The sequence below is a fragment of the Pantherophis guttatus genome, chromosome 1, assembly GCF_059756535.1.
Source record: "Pantherophis guttatus breed Tessera chromosome 1, ASM5975653v1, whole genome shotgun sequence".
Lineage (NCBI taxonomy): Eukaryota > Metazoa > Chordata > Lepidosauria > Squamata > Colubridae > Pantherophis > Pantherophis guttatus.
This window is the reverse complement of record NC_142063.1, coordinates 133,855,192-133,880,356: the sequence shown is the minus strand read 5'-3', so window position 1 is coordinate 133,880,356 and position 25,165 is coordinate 133,855,192. Positions and strand designations below refer to the sequence as shown.

General features: G+C 39.3%; 1 long non-coding RNA gene across 2 annotated transcripts; it reads right to left on the bottom strand.

The window, feature by feature from the left end:
- Positions 1-462: 462 nt before the first annotated feature.
- LOC148116570 (uncharacterized) lies at positions 463-24,129 on the bottom strand. 2 transcript variants are annotated; one of them, XR_015731799.1, is made up of 5 exons: positions 23,965-24,129; positions 20,294-20,403; positions 17,292-17,374; positions 11,224-11,327; positions 463-904 (listed from the first exon to the last, which is right to left on the bottom strand). It is a non-coding gene; the product is annotated as an uncharacterized LOC148116570 (long non-coding RNA). The 2 variants fall into 2 exon arrangements; XR_015731798.1 differs by having other exon boundaries at positions 11,245-11,327.
- Between the last annotated feature and the right edge of the window lie 1,036 nt (positions 24,130-25,165).

Here is a 25,165-nt window from a genome sequence, read left to right as displayed (position 1 = left end):
CAGTCCAAACCGGGGGCAACCCACCACTGGGGGAAACCCTTTACCTTTACCTAATAACAAAGAGTGCATAGGGACTGCATAGGGGAAACCCTTTACCTTTACCTTATAACAAAGCATCAGTCATACAAATCAAACAATACCAGTAGATGAGTCTGATCAGTGGTGAAATCCATTTTTTTTACTACCGGTTCTGTGGGCATGGCTTGGTGGGCATGGTGTGGCTTGGTGGGGGTGGCAGGGGAAGGGTACTGCAAAATCTCCATTCCCACCCCACTCTGGGGCCAGCCAGAGGTGGTATTTGCCAGTTCTCCACACTGCTCAAAATTTCCACTACCGGTTCTCCAGAACCTGTCAGAACCTGCTGGATTTCACCCCTGAGTCTGATCCATGTTCTCAGTAGAGTATAAAAACAGAGCTACTATAAAAAGTGACTTAGTAGAAAAGAAGAAAATAACCACCCAATGCAGCTCTTTAAAGATTTTTTTCCCCCTAATCAACACATTTTTAAAAGCACAGTAAGTTAAACGGTACAATTAAGAAAACACAAAGCCTTGGATCCTTTCTAAGGCTCAAGAGGTCTTTTGGATGACATTGCACTGGTCACTGTCATTCATCACAACAGAAATAATTACTCTTTCCTAATATGATTACAATGGCATCAATCAGAACCATTGATCCTTATGCCTTGGCAGGTCATAGCTCTCTGGCCTTTCTTGTTATATTTAAAGCACAAGAATTCCAGGCCAATGTTATTCTGGAATGATTACTTTTCTCCAGTGGATGTCTTCTCACAATTCAGGTGTTGAACAATGCTGCATTCTTGGCCATTCTTCTTTCTTAAGAGCATGTGCAGCTTCCTTATGTTGTTTTCCCAAAAGCTTTGACGGTGGCTGCTTATAATGATCTGGGAGGAAGAAACAAAGCAATTGTAAAGCTTGTTCAGAAGTACTTCATATATTATTAAAAGTGACCTTGCCACTTCCACTTCTATTTTTTTTCTACTTCCTTCCCTTAATGGAACAAATTATGTCCAGCAAGTGCAAAGTCCTCTAAGGGAAAACTGCTTCTAAATACAGGTGTTCCAAACTCTGATACAGAAAATTCTGTGGATTTAAGCTCATCTCTAGCCTGAAGGATAATGGACCTTATTATTGTAAACGCTTTAACATCAGTTCTTCTATTCTATTATATAGAAACGAATATCAGGGTGTTTGCCTTGGTTTGTTTTATTGTTCTTCAGAACATGGCTGAATTATTAAACATGGCGGTTATTCCTTCACATGTTTCAGACTCAAGCAGTGATATTGAAAGCAGAGACAACATGGCATTCCAGTATGATCAAAAACCAGATTTTCTTTCTAAAAATACACTGAAGGAAAATGTGACGTGATTTCCCCTCCCCCCGGACAATTATTTTATCGGCGCTGGTTTTATGGAATTGTGAAGCCATTTGAAGTTGGGCAGCCTACAAATGTAATCAATCAATCATCTATTTCACATAGCACATTAAAGCACAATTTTGTTAACCATACTTTATTGAACACCCCTGTCCCCCCAGTTTTGGAGTTCATACAACCTTCTAAGTCAGGAACTGTGAATCATAAATCACAATGAGGAGTTCATACAATTCTCCAAAACCATTATGAAAGAGAGAAAAAATGGCAAGTTGGAGGTGCATAAAAAAGAAGCCTGCAAAATCAGTTACTTTCCCATTTAGACATGTTTTTTATCAATAGAAAGGGAAGAAAAAGGGAAAGGGAAAAGAGATATGCATCTCAACAAAAACAGTCGCTAAATTTACTTCACTTTGATAGCTATTTAAGTATAAATTAACAATTGAAGCGAGGAACTGGTTCTGGGAAAAACAAACAACACTCGAAGAGATTAGAGCAACTTTATTGGTCTCTGTTGAAATAACTGATTTTGAGACTTCATTTTAACATACCGTATTTTTCAGTGTATAAGACACACTTCCTCCTCACAAAAGTAGGTGGAAATGTCTGTGCGTCTTATAGAGCGAATGTTGCTGCCGGCCCCCACCCACCAGCCGCTGCCTCCCAGCAATTTGCCTCCTTGCAGCAAACAGCAAACAGACTGGTCAGCTTCAGCACAGCCTGATTTAGCACCAGTAGCTAATTGGCAGTTGGATCTGCTTCCCAGAATACCTCCTATCAGGTATACCTGCCACCTGGAATGGGCCAAAAATGGGATGCGCGGAGGCCAAAAATGGGGCACGCGGAGGCCAAAAATGGGGCACGCGGAGGCAGCGATAGTTGGCAGCAGTGATGGGCCACCGCGGCAGGCAATGGCAATCCCTGCAGCCTGGAACAGCTGATAGGCGGTATTCCAGGAGGCCGATCCAACCACCAGTCAGCTGCTCGTGCTAAATCAGGCTGTGCTGAAGCTGACCAAATTGTTTGCTGCAAGGAAGCAAATTGCTGGGAGACAGATGCAGATTTTTTTTTCTTGTTTTCCTTCCCAAAAGCTAGGTACATCTTACAGTCCAGAGCGTTTTATAGTCTGAAAAATACAGTAATTGGCAACACTACTGTAGCAGTGCCTGAAGATCAAATTATAAATTCACCTAATGCAGAGCCTGAACTTACATCTCAGTCTCTTCTTCAATTAATCCTAATTTAATTAAGAAAAAATATAGGTGTAGGTTTGCTCTTTTGGCATGGAGCACAGGCTTTTTTAAAACTGAAATTCATTATAAACTACAAATAGAAACAAATAGGGAGATAGGGGAAGAAAAGAAAGGGACAAGGCTGCAAGGGAAAAGGAGGGGAAGAGTGGCTTTTTGCAGTGCAATAGAATACAAAGTCCAGTTACAGTCTTAAGTTTATACTTTGCACAATTAGTAAGTATAAATTAGAAAGTACTAGCATTTCTGTAATAATAAATTAATCTAATCATCAAAATCTAAGATAAAAGTTTCATTTTTTTTCTGTTTCAACTGTGAAGTCCAGAAGCAGTTTCCAAATAGACACAAAACTGTTAAACAAAAATGATCTTTCTCTTACACACAAACACATTCAGGTACAGCCAGGAGCTTAACAACAGCAACAAAATGCCGTTGGTTCATATAATAACTTTACTCCTGAAGTTTTTAACAGCTTGGAGAGAGGAGGAGTGTGATTTTAATTCAAATTGTTTGTTTCATTAGAACACAGAAAGATTTGCCCAATTTTCATAAGAGGAAGCCCTAAATCATTCCCACCTATGATGTATCAAGGAAAATTAGAACTCTAAGCATTAAATGTGTAGCAATAACATGTTATTTGGCCACAGAGAAAAGAGACTTTGCATGATTTACAACACATAGAATGAGTCAAGATACCAATAATATGTGATGACAATATAGTGTCATTGACTCTGACACTAGATGAAATGCTGAATTGAAATCTGAAGTAAGGAAACCATTTTTAGTTTAAATAGATTCCATTAATCTATGGTGTTGGGTTTTTCCTTTTCTCCCTTTTGGAAATTAATGAAAAATAATTACTGTAGGGAAGTTCGAATTTTGCAGGGTGTTTCTGTTGTGATAGATCTTCCAATGAATACCAAGAATAATCTACATATAAGTTATGGAAAACATCTTGTGATTGCAGAATATATGTTTTGAATACAAGTATATTCTTAATCAAGTATAAGTTAAACATGAATTGAGAAACATCTAATTCAAATGTATAAGCTGTGAATTTATTATACAATCACAGGCAAACATTGCACTTATGCCTAAATCCTCTACCCACCCACATTATAGGACTGATAAAATTATCTCATCTGGCTGTTGTAAATATTACTCTGCTAATTCAACAAGAAATACTACTGTATGAATCCTTAATGCAGAACACAGCTAAAAATGGTTTTAGCAATTCTCTACCCAAGTTAATTCAAAATTCATATTCAAATGGTCCTCTATTTTTTCCATAAGCACTAGGAAGGATGATATTTGAAACCAGACACTTTTCCAGTGAGTGTGTGTGTGTATCTCTCTCTGTGTGTGCTTGTGTGTTTGCCTCCAGAATGAATTTCACTTGTTTTTCAAATTTTGGTCCCATTCGCATCTCCCTCAGGATTCATCACACTGTTTAAGTACTAACGTCAAATGATTATTTATCCTGTGCAAATACATCTCTTTTCTCTGTGATTAGAGGACAAGTAATTCTTCTCTTGCCAAAAGCTACATAGCAGGTTCCAAATTTTAATAGCTAGGAAATGAGGAACTCAACAACGCGAGAGGAAGTACTGGCACCATTATATGAAGAAATCATGATCCTTTGTGGCAGGAAAAACATTTAAAAACAGTGTGGGAAAGAATGGCCACAGGTGGCTAGCTACTACCTCTTGCTTTCCCCCCCTCTTTTCTTCTTTCCTTCCTTCCTCAGCAATTCTTTCAGAATAGGTTAAAGCACCCATTTCCCTGAGTCCCTCTCAGAGAGCTTCTTGACCCTGTCTGTTTTTGTAACACAGTCCTCATCTTGTTCTACAAAGCTTTGTGCTGCCCTCAAACTGAAGGACGTTACAAACATGTGAATTAGGATTAAAGGCACCTAGGAGAGTTGATGATTCTGTAATAACCTCTGTAGCATACTACACGTTAAATTGAAGGTATTTAAGTTATTTTTGGATTGCAAAGGAACCCATCACTGAACAGAGATGTGTAAGTTTCCATTCCTCAGTTGAATGAAAATATTCCTACCATTCCCTATCAGGGAATGAATTATTGAAAGTGTTAGTGTTATAAGTGTTTTTATAAGTGTTATAAATTATAAGTGTTATAATTATATATAGTTATATTATAGTTTTATAAGTGTTATTAATTATAAGTGTTAGTATCTAATAACTATGTTACCATAAAACATTTTTAAATATAAAGCCCTAATAGTATCATTCCTTATACTCTCATCATTATTTTGGGCAAGATTGTGACACTAATTCAAGTCCAATAGGCAAAAACATATATTATATATAATATACTGTACATATTATATCATTCAATTTTTTTCTCAAAAACCTTCAAGAACTATATATAAATATACACACACACACACACACACACACACACACACACGTGTCTCAGTATCACAGAGAATTACAGCCCATATTAAATACCATCCTCTACAAACAGTCATTTTTGTACCTATTTATTTCTTTACTTAAAACATTTTTATTCGACTCTCCACCTAACAAGGTTCCCAGAAAGCTGCCTAAAGTTAATAAGAATTTCATTTGTAATTTATTATTTTTCAGCTAGTAGCAACTGACTGCAGTTCTGTAATGTCTATGCAATCAGGGGCTATTTTTAACACTTTGTTTTATGCCATGACCTAAAGAAAGAATTCTCTGCAAACTTGAGAATGAGCTCCACAGAATATGCTGAAAACGTTCTAATGTAAATATGTGCCAGATTAGTGATGTATTTTACCTGTTTAGTTCTAGAGGAACAGTTAACCTAATTTTTACTGTGCATATTTTTATCTTAGTACCCCAGTTTTATTTTCATTCTGAAAATATACTCCTTCCATATGAACTCTCAGGATGCCTGAAGCCTTTGTTCTTGTTATATTCCTGGATTAATTGATAGATAGAAATGCAATTATGCTACATACCATCATATTTGTCCCAAGAATTATTTGCTACAAAATTCCAATGCACGTTAGAAGTTGTGTTAAAATATATGATGAATTTTCTTACACTTTTTAAATATTAAATTTACTGCAGAAACAGCACAGTGCAAGCTTAATGAATAAATGCATGGGAAGTTCACAGATCTATGACTGTGAGAAATTGATATACACTGGCAATAAAAGGATCCATCCAGTTCTTTTATTTGGAAAAATAATTTTAAAAATAGTAAACATTAATATTAATAGTAATAGTAAAATACATGGGCATGTTAGATCCAATAAACCTGGAGAAAATTTGAGATACATAAAGATATTTAAGATAGAATTTTGTGCTTTTGGTCTTTGCCATGATGTTCTGGGAACATGAGTCATATCAAGTATAAAAAGATACATTTTCTGAAATCTGGTGGTTTTGTGCAGAGGTGGGTTTCAGCAGGTTCTGACCAGTTCTGGAGAACCGGTAGCAAAAATTTTGAGTAGTTCGGAGAACCGGTAGTAAAAATTCTGACTGCCCCCTCCCCCATCTATTCTCTGCCTCCCAAGTCCCAGCTGATCAGGAGGAAATGGGGATTTTGCAGTAACCTTCCCCTGGATTGGGAAGGGAATGGAGATTTTACAGTATCCTTCCCTTGCCACGCCCACCGAGCCACGCCCACCAAGCCATGTCACACTCACCAAGCCACACCCACAGAACTGGTAGTAAAATTTTTTGAAATCCACCACTGGTTCTGTGCCTAAAAGCACGTCCGCCATTTTATGGGGTCTCCATCATTTCCTGGTAAGTTTATATTTTTGCTTTTTGGAAGCTCTGGTTTGCCTTTAAAAGCTTTAGCATAAATTCTGAAACATTATTTGCATAAATTAAGAAAAATGATTTGATATTTGGTTTGAAAATGTTCAGCTGAAAAATAAGTACCAATAGTACTCAATTTACGACCACAACTGAGCTCAAAATTTATGTCACTAAGCGAGACAGTTGCTAAGTGAGGTTTGCCCATTTTTATTAAATTTCTTGCCACAGTTGTTAAGTGAATCACTGCAGTTGTTAACTTAATAACATGGTTGTCAAGTGAACCTGACTTCCCCATTGACTGTGCGTGCCAGAAGGTCGCAAAAAGTGATCACATGACCCCGGAACAATGCAACCGTCATAAATATGAGTCAGTTGCCAAGCACCTGAATTTTGATCACGTGACCATGGGGATTCTGCAATGGTCATAAGCGTGAAAAACAGTCATAAGTCACTTTTGTCAATGCCATTGTAACTTTGAACAGTCACTAAATGAATCATTGTAATTCAAAGACTACCTGCACTCTTTGCATTTTGTCTGCCCTGATAACTATTGCCACTAGAGAGTTTGTTTGTAATTTTCAAAGGAATGGCTTATTCTATGATTGAACTTGATGCGGTATACTGACAGCGCCTTCCAACAATTGTGGAATTAAGGAAATTGTGCCCTCATAAGTATATTGAGCAGTAAGCTCACTGATCAATAGGAAAAACTTAATTTTTCTATCTCTGGATCTTGCCAAATTCAGCATGTTAAAAGGAAAACAGCCTACAGCAGGTGCTCAGCACTGTCAGACCTTGAAATTTGTTTTGAAACCAGCCACCTGTTAGTGCAATTGTGTAGCTGTTTTTCCTGGCTTATGGGATTTTGCTTCAGCTGTTGTTCTCATGCTACCATTTATTTCCTTCAGGGATCACTCAGCCCACTTGCTACAAATGAGATGTGTGCGTGTACGTTTGTCAGTCATCCTGAAGTCTGATTCATTGCTATGTATAGAAAGAAAGAGCACTTAAGTTTCCTTCAGTATCAATAGAGTTTTTATTCTTCTTGCAATACTTCCATGATAAGACAAGAGAGAAAAAAATGTGTCTTAAACAATGCTTCTTGACTCATTTGCTTCATTATGATTCCTGTTTATACTTCTTCAGCAGATTGCATGCTTTGGATGCAAAAGACCTTTTGCAATTCCCAGATAGAGTTTTTTAAATTATTCTGCTAGAGTAAATAATGCTGGTCTGAACAAATCAAGAGCCTGATACGTATATACCCAAATAATTTGCACCTACAATTACTTACGACCACAATTGAATCCAAAATTTATGTTGCTAAGTGAGAAATTTGTTAAGTGAATTTTGCCCCATTTTACGACTTTTCTTGCCACATTTGTTAAGTGAATCACTGCAGTTGTTAAGTTAGTAACACGGTTGTTAAGTGAATCTGGCTTCCCCATTGACTTTGCTTGTCAGAAGATTGCAAAAGGGGATCACATGACCTCAGGACACTGCAACTGTCATAAATATGAACCAATTGTCAAGCATCTGAATGTAAATCACATGGCCATGGGGATGCTGCAATGGTCATAAGTGTGAAAAATGAACATAAGTCACTTTTTTCAGTGCCATTGCAACTTTAAACAGTAAATAAACAAAACGTTGTAAGTCAAGGACTACCTGTAATGTGAATATCCTTATTAGATTGAATGAATTCTGGATTCCCACAATAAATAAAGCTGATAGCTGGGGGATAGGGCCAACTCAAGAAACCAACTGTGTTCTCCATCAATATAATGTAATCATTGACCATAAGAGACCGATTCCCAGATATGGCAGGACACAAATTTCAGCCTTCCCTTTTTAGTGTCTCCCAAATAAGAAATAGTAGGACAGTAGTTACCAAAGAGCATGGACTAAAAAACAGAAGGATTTATTCATGCAGATAGTCGACTTATGACCGCAATTGTGCCCAAAATTTCTCTTGTCAAGTGAGACCATTCTTAAGTGAGTTTTACTCCATTTTATGGCCTTCTCTGCCACAGTCGTTAAGTGAATCACTGCAATTGTTAAATTAGTAATACAGTTATTAACTGAATCTGGCTTTCCCATTCACTTTACGTCAGAAGGTCGCAAGAGGTGATCACATAACCCTGGGAAACTTCAATTATCATAAATATGAGGATCCAAATTTTGATCATGTGACCATGGGGATGCTGCAATGGTCATAAATATGAAAAACAGTCATAGGTCACTTTTTTTCAGTACCATTAAAACTTCAAATGGTCACTAAATGAATGGTTGTAAGCAGTGGTGGGATTCACATAATTTAACAATCGGTTCTCTGTCCGAATGACCAGCTGGGTATGCATGGCTCAGTGGTCATGTGACCGTGTGGGCATGGCCAACTCAACATCACTATGTCGATGGACGCTTCGCCTTAGCTGTTACAATGTAATAAGGGTTAACCAGAGAGGCAGTTTCTGTAAGCAGGGCAATAAAGATTAGACTAGAAACAACACCAGAATGTTTCCTTCCTGCCTTTGTTACAGGATTAACCCTGTAAAGTGGAAGAAAATGAAAATAAGATTTCTTTTAACAACCGGTTCTCCCGAATAGGTGTGAACTGGCTGATTCCCACCACTGGTTTTTAAGTCAAGGACTACCTATATGGCTGAGGCTTGGACAGATCCAACAGTGGCTTTCCTGGGCTGAATCTGTCTGCCCAGTACAAGAAGAAAGAGAAAGCTTACTGAGAACCCCCCTACTGAGAGAATGGCACCTGTAAGAATTTCTCAATGAAGGCCTACACCTAAATATTTGGATTAATGTTGTTTTTTAGTGGTAGTGTAAACACGACTCTTCAGGAGAGCATTTATGGAGAAGAATTTGTGCTCTATCCAAGGTGCATCAGGTTGATGGCTACAATGGGCTTATTGTTTTGTTTGAGTTTAAATCTTATTAAGCCATTCAGGGCCTGTGAGATTCAAGCAGCACAGAAGCATAATTAAGTAAATAATACATCTTGGGCATTATTATTATTTTTTAATTAGGCAGAGCTGACCTACAATTTGGAAGGCTTGGGCCCTGCTCAACTAATTGGTTAATATACAGTATAAACTACTGGAATGGATGAAAAAGAAGGGGGCAATAAAAATGGTACATGCCACATTAAAATGGAAACAGTTGTTTTGGAAATGGAGCTAAGATTCCAGTTCTCTGGAATCATCGGTTATTTGTTGAAGAAAAAAATAATAAAATGGCTTTGGAGAAACTACAGTAGTTTGACAAATGCAGAGAGTATTAACAACTGAAAGATACAGAGCGGGGAATAGGAAAAGAAGCAAAACAAATTAAAAATATCATCAAAAGAGCCATGGTGGTTAGAATGCAGTAAAGGCTGAAGAGGTTGTAGAAAAAATGCTTTTAAAAGTAAAAGAAAAGTCTCTGATGATCGTGCGACTCAGCTGGGTATGGGGGATGGGCAGGGATTTTGGCTACCAGTTCTCCAACCCACCCGCCGTCATCGCTACCGGATTGGGTGATCCGGTCCGAACTGGGAGCATTTCACCCCTGGAATGTCACCTCTTTCAAATCTCAGCTTGCTATACCTTTCTCTAAAGACTTGGGAAAGATAACTTTCCATAGGCCTGGAGCAGTGGTGGGCTGCTGCCGGTTCAGACTGATTCTGGCAGAGCTGTAGTTGCAACCTGCGGGTGGGCCTGCCCAGCCACCCCGGCACTATGCCGTCCTATTTAGCTGCATTTTTTAAGCCGCCCGCATCCATGCAAGCACTGTTCGAGAACAAAGCACACACACTCACATTTTCAGTGTTGGGCTAACTGGTTGTTAATTCATGGGCCATCCACCTCTGGCCTGGAGCTCTACTGCAATGATGAATAGGATTACTTTTGTTTCTCCTTCCTCAGGTTAGCAATTCCTTCTCTTTCCATTTTGTAAGAAGAAGGGGGGAAAAAACAAGCTGGATTCACCCTACAGAAAGTATTGATGAAATCGCCTCTCCTTAAGACAACTCATCAGTAGACATGACTTACTGCTGAGCAGACAGCAGAGTAACCCTTCAAAACCTAATTTTAAAACCCCAGTTCTTCTCAGGCACTTAATTTAAAAAAGGATGGCCCTTTGTGTGAAGTTCTTGTGGAAAAAGAAATACTCCGCTTCTTATCATAGGCAAAGCACTTCCTCAAAGTTCCTGTTTTACTAGCATATTAATTGAATTGTAGTTTGTCAGAGGAAAAGCCTTTTGACTGAAGTGGAGAAACAAAAAGAATATCCGTAGCATTTAATCTTTTGAATAAGGCTTTGTTTCCCATTGAGTACAAACTTCCTTAAGGAAGCAACTTCCTAAATAAAAATCCCAGGCAGCACAAATCCAGGCCCTACACACATTGAAAGGGCTTTGTTATTCACAAAAAAAAGGAATTTATGTAAAATCAGTTATAGAGTTGCTAGTAGCCCAGAATATATAAATAACTGAATCATTTCCTCACCTGACAGCACCAAATTGGATTATATCCTTGAATTAAATTACTTTTCTTTATCCCACTTGTGTTGCTGCATACAAAACACACACACGTTTTGTTCTTTGCAAAGGGTCACTGAATATTGGCTGTGAGGATTGTGACAGGGCTGCCTTCCAAAGCATTTACCAGTGCTTCCTAAACCTTTTCCTTTGTTACCCAAAACTGCTTATCAGAAATTCCTTATTTAAATGTTGTGATTGTGGTATTGGCTTTGTGTGTTATTATCCAAAGAAAGATCACTTTTCCCCAATTTGAGATAATTTACCCAGGTTTGAGAAGTACTAACTTAGGCTCATCAAGGGTTATCAAAGGTTTTCAACATGGTAGGATACCCCAAAGGATGAATAGTTTGCTTCCTGGTCATAAACCCTACAAAGAAAAGAGACAATTTGTTAAATGGGGCATGTAGAAAGTTAGCATCCATCCCTCTCCTAGAAGAATGAAATATTTTAGGAAATATTAAAAAGGCAGTATATTCTATTTCCCTAAAGGAGAAATGGAGAAACAGGCTCTTGGAGACAGAAAGCAGCCCCAAGTCTTTCTTAATAACTCCAGCAGATATTTTGTGCCCATTAAGAAAGAGTGGGTCAGCCTATCTAGAAAACAAAAGATCTTCTGCTCCAGGTTGATGGGATTATCCTTCAGGAAATAATAGGATTAACCCACTACCATTTAGCAGAAGACACAGAGCTCACTACGTTGCACAATCTCCTAAGGGTATTTCAGACATTGCATCACTCTCAGAGCAGTCCAAGCTTCAACCAATGTTAGCTCAGACAAACACCTAGGATTTGTACTTTGCCTATAGAGCCAGCTATGACCCCTACATGGCCCATGGGAGTCTGACAACAGCCCATAGAATACATGTTCTTGCACAGGAACAGGAAGCTCAAGTGCAAAGCCCAAGAGAAGGTTTAAAAGCCACCCACTCTCAACTCCATTTTGTCAGCTGCCCAGAACCACAAACCCATGTGGTTCTGCTTTATCAATAAACCATCTTTCCAATCAGCTTCCAGCCTCCATTTTGTCTTCAGTGCCTTTCTCCCAGCTTGGAACTGAAACAGAAAGATATTTCTTCCCACAGGCAGTTGCTCTGTTTGAGTGGTTAAAAGCAAGATGCTGCTTTGCTGAGACTCTTCTCTGTGAAAGCACAGTTCTCCATGAAAGATTTTCAAGACTTGCCTTCAGAAGTTATGGGTGCTCTATCACTGGTGGTTTTAAGAAGAAATTGCTCAGCCATTTGTCAGGAAAGTTATAGGGTCTCCTATCTGAGCTGTGTGTTGAACTAGAAGATCTCCAAGGCCCTTTCTAAGTCTGTTATTATGTTGTTCTGATCTGCACAGACATAACAGATAGCTACAGAGTAAAGGAACCTACATTACTGGAAACCAATTTCCCTTTGGGCCTCTTAAAATGTTAGGTAAAAAATAGACTACGCCTATCAGTACTATTGATGTTGTCTCAGAATTATCCCTGTGAGCTTAATGAAACTTGTTCTAAGATAAATCTGCATACAATATGCATTAATCACTAACATTAGTTTTTTAAATATTGTTTTCCTTGTAGAAATCATTATAGGCAAAACATATCAGGATTTTTATCTTCCAATCTAGCCTATAACCCTGGAAATTCTGTTAGGACCTTATTCAACTGCCAACCAGGTTGGGCCTTGCTTAGTTTTTCCAAAATCGGCCACAGTGCCACTTGATGTGACAATACTGTGCATCAGAGACTGACAAATAATATTTTTTATTTTTAGAAGTCAAATTCCAAACCTAATATTGAGTCCCCTGACCCATACTAGATCTAAATATCCTGAGGTTGATTACCTATCTATCTGCGTGGAAGAAGAATTTTAATAAGGCAGGAATTGGCAATTGATATATTTGGTGGAAAGCTGGCATCTTGGTAAGTGCTATATTCTCGCCTTCTACTTTATCAGGAAAACTGAAGTGATGAATGAACAGCATCTGGGGAAATGGGCTTTGCTTCAGGCTATCTGGAAGGAAAATCCTGGCAGTAGTTAAGATATTGGCCCATCATCCTGTTCTTCCATCTGACATCCAACTCTGTTCAATACAATTTTTATTATTTTCTCATTTTGTATGCTGTTAGAATCCAGACATCTAAAATGAAACTTTTTCTTAAGTATATTTGCAACTTTTAGCACCATTAAAACACTGGATATTTTTTTCTTTAGACTAATCTGAGATCTTTATTTTAAAAAACAAAATAATCATCCAAAGGCCAGATAAAGAGCAAAATAGTATTCCCTTATCGCCTGGAGATAGAGAATTATATAAACAGTGAAAAAGATCCTCAGTTTTGTTGAGCCTTTAGTAACCAAAGGAAGAACGTTCTAGAACAGTGGTTCTTAATCTGGGGAGGCTAAGATGTTGTCACAGGAGGTCCGCGAAGGCTTAAAGAAATGTAATGATTTAAGTCTTGAGTTAAGTCTTGAGGGGGGTCTATGGCCACCAAAGGTATTTAAAGGGGATCCATGGTGAAGAAAAGGTTGAAAACCTCTGTTACAGAACATTAGAAAATCAGTTAACACCATATATACCATCAGTAACTGACTCTTGATGAAAAATGAAAGTCATCCATTATTTGCCAAGAGACTGAAATAATGACCTTCTAAGTCATCAGCATTTTCTATATAGGGGAAATTAAGGCCACATAGAGACCAGCTTTGTTTCGGTAGCAGATACTATATATTTGTATGTTGTATTAGGAACTGAAGTGGAGGAATTTGTTAGTTACGCAACCAAAGCCAACTTCCCTACAAATGAAGGTGATCTAAGATTTAATGTTGATGACTTCCAGTGTGGTGTTTCTGGAGGTTTTTAATCTCTTTGTCAGGACGACTTAGCCTTACTGAAGCTTTCATGGTCAATGGGATAACTATGGGATAGCCAAACTCTAAGTAGCCCAATATATGGCTGGACATACACATACTTTGAACTTGGTTTCCATACTTGGCATGAAATAATTTGAAAGTTAGAGATCTTCATTATGATTAGATTGAACCTTAGGAGTAAAAAATCTACTCTCTGCACAAATATAGGACCTGTTTTGAGTTAAAATGTTACTCCACCTCTGTAAAAGAAAGGAAAGAAACACTACTTTGGAAAAAAAATGGACCCAGAAGACTTGAATAACTTTAGGCTATTGAGCAATAACCTTTCTTGTGCTAGGTACTTAAATAAATGGTGACTGAAAAGATCTAAATGCCCTTTGATTGAATTCATTCTAAATCTATTTCAGTCAGGATTTAGACTGATTTTAGTCATGAATTTGTTTTAGTTGCCCTATAGGCTGAACCTTTCCCTGAGAGAGAATTGGCGTATGAATGCTAATTCACTTGCCTTATGGTAATTATTTATAAAATTTGTACACCATGTGTGTTCTCCAGTACTAGAAAGTTACAATGAATATGTTACAATTAAACAATCCCCTCCAGACTGGAAATTCAATAGCAGAAAAAATGGGACATGGTATGGTAAGCGCAGCTGAAAGCCAGCATTATTGGAAGGTCTGGCTTAATCAAGTCCAAATTCAAAAAGGAGATAATTTTTCTATACATAGTTCACTAAGGAAGTTGCTAAAATTGCAAGATGGTTTTTAAAAATAGAAATGTTCCCTCCTTCCTTTCTTCCTTCAAAAATCAACATGACTATTTGGAATCCAATAGTTTGACCTAAGGATTCCTAACAGTTTATTTTCATAGTCAGATTATGTCCAAAGCAGGGGTGAAATCTAAAAATTTTCGCTACCGGTTCTGTGGGCGTGGCTTAATTAGTGGGCGTGGCTTGGTAAGGTGACTGGGTGGGCATGGCTTGTTGGTCAGGTGGGCGTGGCCAGGTTGATGTCACTTCTTTGCCCTTTTTTAACCTACAAAACACAATACAACACAACTGGCTCACCCACAATGTAAAAGCAGCTGTGTTAGACCCAAAATGCCCCCTGCAACAAGCAGGAACCTCACACAGCCACAAAAAGTCCAAAAAAACCAACTTTCACACTTTACACACACAACATAACACAACAGGCTCACACAATGTAAAAGCAGCTGTGCTAGACCCAAAATGGCCCCTGCAACAAGCAGGAACCTCACACAACCACAAAAAGTCCAAAAAAACAACTTTCACACTTTACACACACAAAATTCCACATACAGCTTTGTGAGATTTTGTATGTTTGTGTAGTTACACACAAAATCTCAGAAACCTGCACAAATATTATTTTATTTTATTTTTATATAAAAGCAGCTAAATTTAAAATTTCCTAAACTTTAAATGGCTAGGTCTAAAAAAAGAACAACTAAAAAAAACCCCAATTAACTATTTTCTTTAAAGCTCCCAAAGGGGAAAAAAACTTACCAGGACAAGGCAGGCAGGCAGGCAGGCAGGCAGATAGAGCTGCTCACTGATGAGCTTAATTGCAGGCAGGGAGATTCAGTTGCTTGCTGATGCAATGGATTGCAGGGATTACAGCAAGCGAAGCAAAGCAGGCGTTGCAACCAGCAGCTAAGGTAAGCAAGCTGGAGGCTGGGGTGGAAGGGATTTTTGCTACCAGTTCTCCAAACTGCCCGCCGCCATTGCTACCTACTAACCCGAGCCGGTCCAAACCAAGAGCATTTCACCCCTGATCCAAAGTATAAATGTAATTGTCCCAATGGTGCTTTTTCAAGAGGCAACTGGACTTTCTGGTTTTTCTTTGAAGATGTTTCACTTCTCATCCAAGAAGTTTCTTCAGCTCTGACTGGATGGTGGGGAATGGAAGGATTTATACTCCTTGCAGACACTGGTCATTTGCAATATTTTAGTGAGTCGACAAGATCACCTGGAGGTTTATCTGTGTCATCAAGGTCACCTGAGTGGTGCAAATGGGTGCAGAGCCTTCTTGGAACTGTTGAAAGAACTGTGTTGTAGACAGGAGATAGATAGTGTCATATCCCTCCCCCTCTGTTGAGAGGGCTGTTCAATTCTGACATATTGGCCTCTTTGATCCCTCTTTCAAACCAATGGTCCTTCCATTCCCCTCCATCCAGTCAGAGCTGAAGAAGCTTCTTGGATGAGAAGCGAAACGTCTTCAAAGAAAAACCAGAAAGTCCAGTTGCCTCTTGAAAAAAAGCACCATTGGGACAACCGTGACCTGGATGACTGAGAATCTCCATAGACATTTAACGATGCACTTTATAAATGTAATTGCACTTTGAAATAAATTATCTTATAAAACAATCACACTGGAGAATTAGCACTCTTGTAGGATAGATCCTGCTAGAAGACAAAAGCTTTGTATATCCATATTTCTCATCCTTGCAGTAGAGCAGGGGGGGTCCAATTCGCGGCCTGCGGGCCAGATGCATCACATGCTGGCCACACCCACTCCTGGTTTAGCGAAGGGGGGGAAGTTGCAATATGTCACGTGATGACATGTCGTCACGAGTTTGACACCCCTGCAGTAGAGGAAGAAAGCAAGCTAAACTAAAAACAAGAACCCTGCAAAGAGGCAATGTCAGTTTTCTTAAAGTAGGGCTCCTCTTTTTAACATACATTTGTTAGGTTTAGGTTTAGGTTTAGGTTTATTAAATTTGTATACTGCCCTTCTCCCGAAGGACTCAGGGCGGTGTTAAACATTTGCACAAGTATACCATTGAGACATTAACCTTCAAATTCATCTCTTTAGCTTTCAGGCTGTGTGTGTGTGTTTTACATTACACTTGCTAGCTTTCAACTCCTTTTTTATGGACTGGTGGTGGTGGGGAGCAGTAATGACTGAAATCCCCAACTGCTGATATATTTCCAATTTGGCTTAGTGGCTTACTGTAGCCCGAGGCATACATTATTTAGCACTCAGACATGATCAGCCATGTCTTGTTCCTTAAGTGCCATAGGGCTTTCATTTGTGTACCCCCAAGGGGACCATCCAATGGACGACTGGTGATGTCACCCCCATTTACTAAACCTTTATAATTAGCGAGGGGGAAAAATTTAATGTTTTTGAACAATGTGCTCCTTCGTTTAACCCTCACCAGCAGATATATATTTGGCCTCACCATGGAACATTCCCTGCTGGTAATATCCTGTTAAAGGTTATTGTTTTAAATAAGAGATTCTAAATGGCAACTAGGGCTGCTTTTCCTAAGGCAGAACACACAGAATAAACTCCTTTTAATTCTGTTCCAGAATAAACTTACTGGCTGTTACATTCGCTATCTGAAAGACCGAACATTTTAGTTACCACAAATGGGAAATGGAAATTGAAACATTCAGATCATTAAAATAATATGTCTTCTGTTACCCGAACATTACAAATATCATTTTGTACTTTGGATTAGCTGCAGTGTGGTCTTCATATGCCATAATGGACTTGTAATATAATTTGACATCCTCTGGGAGAAAAGACAGAATCTGAAAAATAAGAGGCAAGGAACTGTGATGTTGGCTTTGTGAAACCCTATGAAAAGAGATGGGCATTGTGCCCCAAGGAACTGTGTTGCTCAAGAAAGAAAGATCACTCCAGAGGTGGTATTCAGCAGGTTCTGACCAGTTCTGGAGAACCAGTAGCAGAAATTTTGAGTAGTTCGGGGAACCAGTAAATACCACCTCTGACTGGCCCCTCCTCCATCTATCTCTGCCTCCCGAGTCCCAGCTGATCGGGAAGAAATGGGGATTTTGCAGTAACCTTCCCCTGGAGTGGGGTGGGAATAGAGATTTTACAGTATCCTTCCCTGCCATGCCCACCAAGCCACACCCACCAAACCATGCCATGCCTACCAAGCCACGCCCACAGAACCAGTAGTAAAAAAATTTGAATCCCACTACTGGGACTCCCTTCAAACATAGAACATCTGGGAATTCTAACTTGTTATTTTGTCAGGTGAGTAAGGAATAGTTAAAACTATATCTCCTGGGAAACTGGAGGCATTGTTTGTAATCTGTCCAAGCATGATTATTATTTGCAAAGAAAAACATATATTGCAAGTATTCATTTCTGGATTAAAAGAAAACAGTAAGGATACCATCTGCAACACAGAGAGAAACAGAGAGGAAACATATACAGGTAGTCCTTATAATCATAATTGAGCCCAACATTTCTGTTGCTAAGCAAGACAGTTGTTAGGGGAGTTTTGTCCCATTTTATGATCTTTCTTGCCATACTTGTTAAGTGAATCACTGCAGTTGTTAGTAAACCGGGCTATTAAGTGAATCTGTCTTCCCCATTGACTTTGCTTGTCAGGAGGTCAATCACATGACAGAGCCTGGGAAACTGCAACTGTCATAAATATGAGTCAGTTGCCAAGCATGCAAATTTTGATCATATGACCATTGAGGATGCTACAAAGGTCGTAAGCATGAAAGACAATCACAAATCACTTTTTTCAGTGCCTTTGTAACTTCGAACAGTCACTAAATGAATGGTTGTTGTAAGTCGAGAACTTCCTGCATTCATCTTTCTTTTTAACAAAAGCACCATAATGGGATATGGCTACTAGTGATAAATGGAAAGCTTGCTGTGAAGGAATGAGGATCAGAACACTACTGGGCCTTGTGGGATTTTGCATCTACTTTTGACTGGACATTTGGACTGTGCCTCAAATGTTTAACTTTATTTTATAATTCATTAAGAACATGGATCAAATAGCATAGAACTCAAAGGTCCTATTCTGACTTTTTTGGCTTTTTACCAGTATGGAAATAAAAGGAACAATTACATTGTCTAAATCAAAGTATAAAGAAATATTCAGATTTTATAAAATGTTTGACAATACATGACAAACAAAATAAGCACGAAACACTGGAAGTAATTTTAACTGCATTTCCAACAATTGGAATCTGTCTCAGGCTAGCTGAAAAATTAAAGGGAAGAAATCTATGATGTTTTCAAATGAAGTCTGAAAATGACATTTTCACACAACCAATGGTGTCACCCTTCCTAACTTTACAGCTGTTCCTTGGAGCTGGGAGGTTGAGGTTCCCTCCTGCCCCTCCTGCGCGAGTTGGAGGTTGACACTCCTCCTGCGCAAGCTGCACTGGCTCCCAGTGGTCTTCTGGGTGCGATTCAAGGTGTTGGTCACCACCTTTAAAGCGCTCCATGGCATGGGACCCGGGTACCTTCGAGACCGACTTCTGCCACCAATAGCCTCCCACCGGCCAGTTCGCTCCCACAGAGAGGGTCTCCTCAGGGTGCCATCGGCCAAGTTGTGTCGGCTGGTGACACCCAGGGGGAGGGCCTTTTCTGTGGGAGCCATAGCCCTGTGGAATGAACTGCCCCTGGAAATGCATAAGATCTCCGACCTCCGGGTATTTCGTTGTGCACTCAAGACCCTGTTGTTCCGCCAGGCTGGGCTATCAACATAACAATTTTAAATTGGGTTTTAAATTCCTGGGGTTTTAAATTGAGCCGAATTCATTTAATAATTTTAAATTATTTTAACTGATGTTGTCTTGTGTTTTTAATAGGCTGTACGCCGCCCTGAGTCCTTCGGGAGAAGGGTGGTATAGAAATAAAATTATTCTATTCTATTCTATTCTATTCTATTCCCCAAGAGGGGCTGGAGAATCTACATTCTGGAGAACATGTAGCGGAAATTTTGAGTAGTTCTGAGAACCAGTAAATATCACCTCTGATTCACCCCGCCCCCATCTATTCTCTGCCTCCCAAGTCCCAGCTGATCGGGAGGAAATGGGGATTTTGCAGTAACCTTCCCCTGGATTGGGGAGGGAATGGAGATTTTACAGCATCCTTCCCCTGCCACACCCACCAAGCCACACCCACAGAACCGGTAGTAAAAAAATTTGAAACCCACCATTGCATCAGCCCATGTCCTTCTGCAGAGCCAGGAGGGATGTGAAAAATATCAGGAAATGTATGGCTGCAGTACTGTACCGTGCCTGCTCTTTTATTCATTTTATTCTTTTAATTATTATTATTTGCCTGTTTCTCATTCCAAGCATGATGATCAACCTAGAACTGTGATGGCGAACCTATGGCACGTGTGCCACGGGTGGCACGCAGAGCCCTCTCTGTGGGCACGCGCGTCATCACCAGCTGCTCTTCTGGTTTCCGGTGTGTGCATGCGCGCCGACCAGCTAATCTTCGTGCATGCCGGAGCCCGGAAACCCAAAGAACAGCTGGCCAGTGTGCATGCACGTGCTTGCAACCTGGTCACTCTGTACACTCTGGTACTCCGGCACATGCGAAGACCAGCTGGCGCACCGGAAACCCAAAGACCAGGTGGCCGGCTCGTGCATGTGCACCGGCTAGCTAGTCTCAGAGTTTCCGGGGCGCTGGTGCACACATGCACATGCATGCACACATACACATACCGGTTTGGGCACTTGGTGCCGAAAAGTTTCGCCATCACTGACCTAGAACTTCAGAGTTTCCTGGTTTCTGGGTCAACATCTTCACCACCACACCAAAGTGGCTCTCTTTGCTTCTTAAAAAAAATCACATCATATAATTGAAAAACTGCCAAAAGGATATTTTTATGTTACATGATGTTCAATCATCTAGAAATGTTATATTCTGATAGTACAATATAAAAATGATGAAAAATACATAATAGATAAACCACATCTATTTTTATTTAGTTTTTGCCCCAAAGATTTTCCGTGAAAGAGATGAACAAGTGTGAAATTATAAAATGCCCAGTTTAAAATCAACATCTCCAACGATGCAGAGAGAACAGCATTTTGTCACTTGCACCTTGCTCTGTCTTCTCTATTGTAAAAAAAAAAAAAAAAACAACCGAAGAGGGGATTTGCTCTGCCTGTATAAATCTTTTGTGCATATATCAGCTGTAATGAAATGACTCTCAACAATTCATACTATCTTCCAATACGTTACATTACAATGTTATAATATTAATAAAACATTAAAATAGGTCTATAAATAAAATATCAGTATCCTAAAAAAACCCAAAATAAACTCAATAAGTAAAATAAATAAGCAGAAGGTAACAATACCAATTTAAATGCTTTTTATATAGGTCTTTTTAAAAAAGTCTGTGAAATGCTGATGAAGTGGGAGCTAATAGTATAGAGCAGACACTATCCAAAAAAATAACATCCTTTCCTCTTATGAATGTTGGCAACCCACTAGAAGATTCCCTTGGGAGGTCCATGTGTGATGGATTGAGACAGGTTGGAAAAAATGGCCCTGGTGGCTTTCTTTGAAATGTGGAAGACAGCAATGCTGCAGCAGAAATAGAAAAAGTATGTTTGATCAGCTCTTCTTCTCAAATAGGATGCAAATAAAAATGCCCCAGCTGGAAGAAGTTTAGTCAACTACTGGAGATTCTTTTTATCAGGAAGAAGCTTGGAGGTTTAGATGGACAAGGGTCTATGACAGTGATGGCTAATCTTTTCGTCGCCAAGTACCGAAAGCGCGCACACTCATAATGCAATGCACATTCAACCCTCCCGTCCACCCCGCCCCCTGCACATGCTTGCATGACCCCGGTGTGCGCCCTGCCCCCATGCATGCACGTGTGACACCCATGCATGTGTGTGTGATCCCGTACATGCATGTGCGACCCCCATGTGCCCTGCCTCCCACACATGCATGCACAACCCCGCACATGAACCTCACCCCCACGCATGCGGCTGCATCTCCCGCATGTGCCCCACCCCCCACGCATGCATGGCAGAGACCGAAAACCAGCTGGCCAGCAGGAGGAGGCACGCATGCGTGGTTGAGCTTAGCTGGGGCTACAGCTCACATGCCCGCAGAGAGGGTTCTGTGTGCCACCTGTGGCAGGCATACCATAGGTTTGCCATCATGGGTCTATGACATTTTGCCATGGCCAAATTGCCACGGCCAACTTGCCACAGCCAACTCAGCACTGCCAACTTGCCACAGCCAACTTGCCATGGCCATTTCACTGAAGGACAACTCGCCACAGCCAACTCGCTGCAGGACAAGAGTTACAACAATAGCAAAGAAATAGAATCTTTGATGATTCTAACATCAAAAAAGGATGCAAAAGGAGGGACAAAATTAAATGTGAATTGCAAAAATTAAAATATTTTTTTTATTTATTTTAAATAATTAAACAGAATTGTTAAATTGTCCTGCAGCAAGTTGTCCCATGGCGAGTTGGCCATGGCAAGTTGGCTGCAGTGAGTTGACCATGACAAGTTGGCCGCAGCGAGTTGGCTGTGGCAGGTTGTCCCATTCCATTAGACAAGTCCTCCAAGGCTGGATTTGGTTCTTGGACCAAAGGTTCCCCATACCTGCTCTAAGGCCCTACACAGAGGAAACAGTCTGTTAAATACAGCTACATTATGATTTTATATGCAATTCCTCAAAGAGAAGAAATGCTTACACATTCAGAAAATCTAGACCACATGTTCTGCATGCAAAAAGCCGCATGTTCAACTCTCGCCATCTCTTCCTAGCTTGGGGATGAAGTGGGCGGCTTTGAGTCAGTTTTTGACTCCCAGTGACTGCCTGGACAACTGCAGTTTTCTTAGCAAGATTTCAGAAGTAGTTTTGCATTGTCTCTTTCCTAGGGCAAAGTGATAGTGACTGGCCCAAGGTTACCCATCTAGCTTCTTGCCCAAAGCAGGGTTAAATGTGAGACGTTCCCAATTTCTATCCTGATGCCTTAACCATTATACCAAACCATTATACCAAATCATTACAACAAACTGGCTCTAGATTCGGGTGCTACGTGTCTAAAACTGGACAAAAATTGTCAGCCATCATTACAGGATATGGGTTAGACAGACTGACTTGCATAACAAAGCAGTCAAAATCTAGGCTGGTTAATTTTAGCAGTTAAGAAGGAGAACAATGGAGTGTATCAGTCAAGCGTGCAGGGTAAGGGAGCTTTTAGAAGCTATGAAAAAGGCACTCCAGACATAGCAAGCTGGGCAATTTGGCTTATCTAGAAATAGTTACATTTTCTTTGAAAAACACACACTGTGCCTTTAATAGTTATATGACTGAAATTGAACAGGTGCATCAAGCTGCATTATTGCTAAGTGCAGCTGTTAAGAAAATTCTCCGTCAGAAAAAGAGGCAGATTTCTTCATTGTCCTTTTTTTTTTAATGTTAATCAAATATAATTCCTAAACCCTGCCTCTTGCTTTTTTATTAGCATTGTTCCTAAACAGATGGCTACAATCCATCTATTTAATTGATACTTAGTCTAAATGTAAAGTGGACTTACTTTCTTAAATAGCTTTGTTCAGTTAATTAAATATTATTTCAGCTATGAAACAAAAATAATCTACAAATATTTAACATCCTTATAGTTTGCAGTGTATAAATCTCAGCAATAATGTTTTGCTACAGCCAGGACAGATCATACATCTTGATAAACCATGTTTTATTGAACAAACTACAATTGGCTGGGTTACCTCACAACTATAAACCCTGATTGAAAAACCACAAAGGATAAGTTCTTTCCCCAAAGAGATCTGGTCTTTCCTTTGGGTTTTCAGTAAAGCAATTAAACCTGATTATTCCCTCAAACACAAGATAACAGCATTCTGTTATTGAAGATTTTGTGAATCATTAGTAGATGATTATGATTTTATAGATGATTTTATATAATCACCCAGCAAGAGTCAACCAAGCCTGGGACTCAAAAGACAACCAACAAAGTTACCCCTGCATGGCCCCATGGGAGTCTGACAATCAATCAGAACACAAGCTCAAATTCAAAACCCAACAGAGGGCATAAAACCCAGGCACTCTTAGCATCTCTGCCTTTTTTTTTCTGCCCAGGATCTCAAGCCATGTCATCCTGTTCATCAATAAACCTTTCCAAGCAACTTCCATGAATCCAGTATCTTTTTCCCCATTTGGAATTGAACCCAAAGGATATTTCTTCCAACAAGTGACAGATAGAAATTGAGGAGAAGCCTGGCTATGCACCTGTTTCTTCAGAAAAGAACTACCACATCCAGAATACCCAATATTCTTCAAGACCTGAGAATCTCTTATTAGTCTTACCTGATTTCAAATTCATTATCTTGGCCCTTACCTAGGTTTTCACACTCCTTCTGATTCAGGTAGAAAGGAGAGGCAGAGGTACTGTGTTCCAAATCTCCAGATGACCATCAGCAATATATACATGTAAATATTTAACAGCAGGAGTGAAAGAGTAGAATCTTACAGAGGAGCTCCATCACACAAGGACTATCCAAACGGAAACCTCCAGCTGACACGCTTGTGCCAGGAATGGATTACCATTCATTCTGTACTTCGAATTCCTAAGCCAATGAGCCGCTTCAGCGAGAACCCTGGAAACAAATTTATTGGATAGCCTAATACTCAAGCATCTTGTCTGTTTCCTTATGCTGCAATATGTAAAACTGTTCCCATAATCTGTCGAACTAATGCTCCCGCAAATTCAACAGATTCTGCAATAATAGTGGCATCATATTTGGAGCAGATGCAAAATACTCAACATCTGTCAATGTCTAGTTTCTCCTAATGTTTATTATCTAAGTGTTGTTGAACATATTTATTACATGTCTCGTATTCAGAGGGCCTCTAATATAGTTACTAGCACATCCAGGTAGAGTTGAAAAAAATCAGCTCTGAAACACAGAACAGTCACTGTCAATCGGTGTAGACAATATTGCACCAAATGGACCAATAATTCAACTCACTATAAAGCAATCTCATCTGCTACTTTTTCATATTTCTGATAACCTATTGAATAGTGCTTCTTTATTATAAAGCTAGAGACTACCATGTGCAAGGGAAACCGGTTCCAGTTATTTGTTTTTTTCTAATTATTGCACTAACCTACTGACAGTTCTTTCTAAAGAGAAGATATAAAAAAATAATAGCTTCCTCTTTGCAAGCAAAACAAAAACATCTATTAGGATGTTATTTTATATAGAGATAATGGCTCTTTGTTTTGCATAACGCCTTGTAAGCTTACAGTATACTTTCACACTATACACATTTTGAGATAACAATCTTAGCAGTTTCACAACTTGCATTGTCTATTTCCTCTTAGATTTTTATTAACTATAACCACCTATAATTTGATTCAGATATATGTTTTTAATTAAGTATTTTTGGATTATTTGTTTGTTCGGTTTCAATGCACAGTACAATGAATAATATTTATTTTTGTACAATTTTATTAATACTACATTATTTTTTGTGAGAATTGAGATTCTATCCATATAGGGGGAAAATGCAAGATCAGTAAGTTTAATTTTTCCACA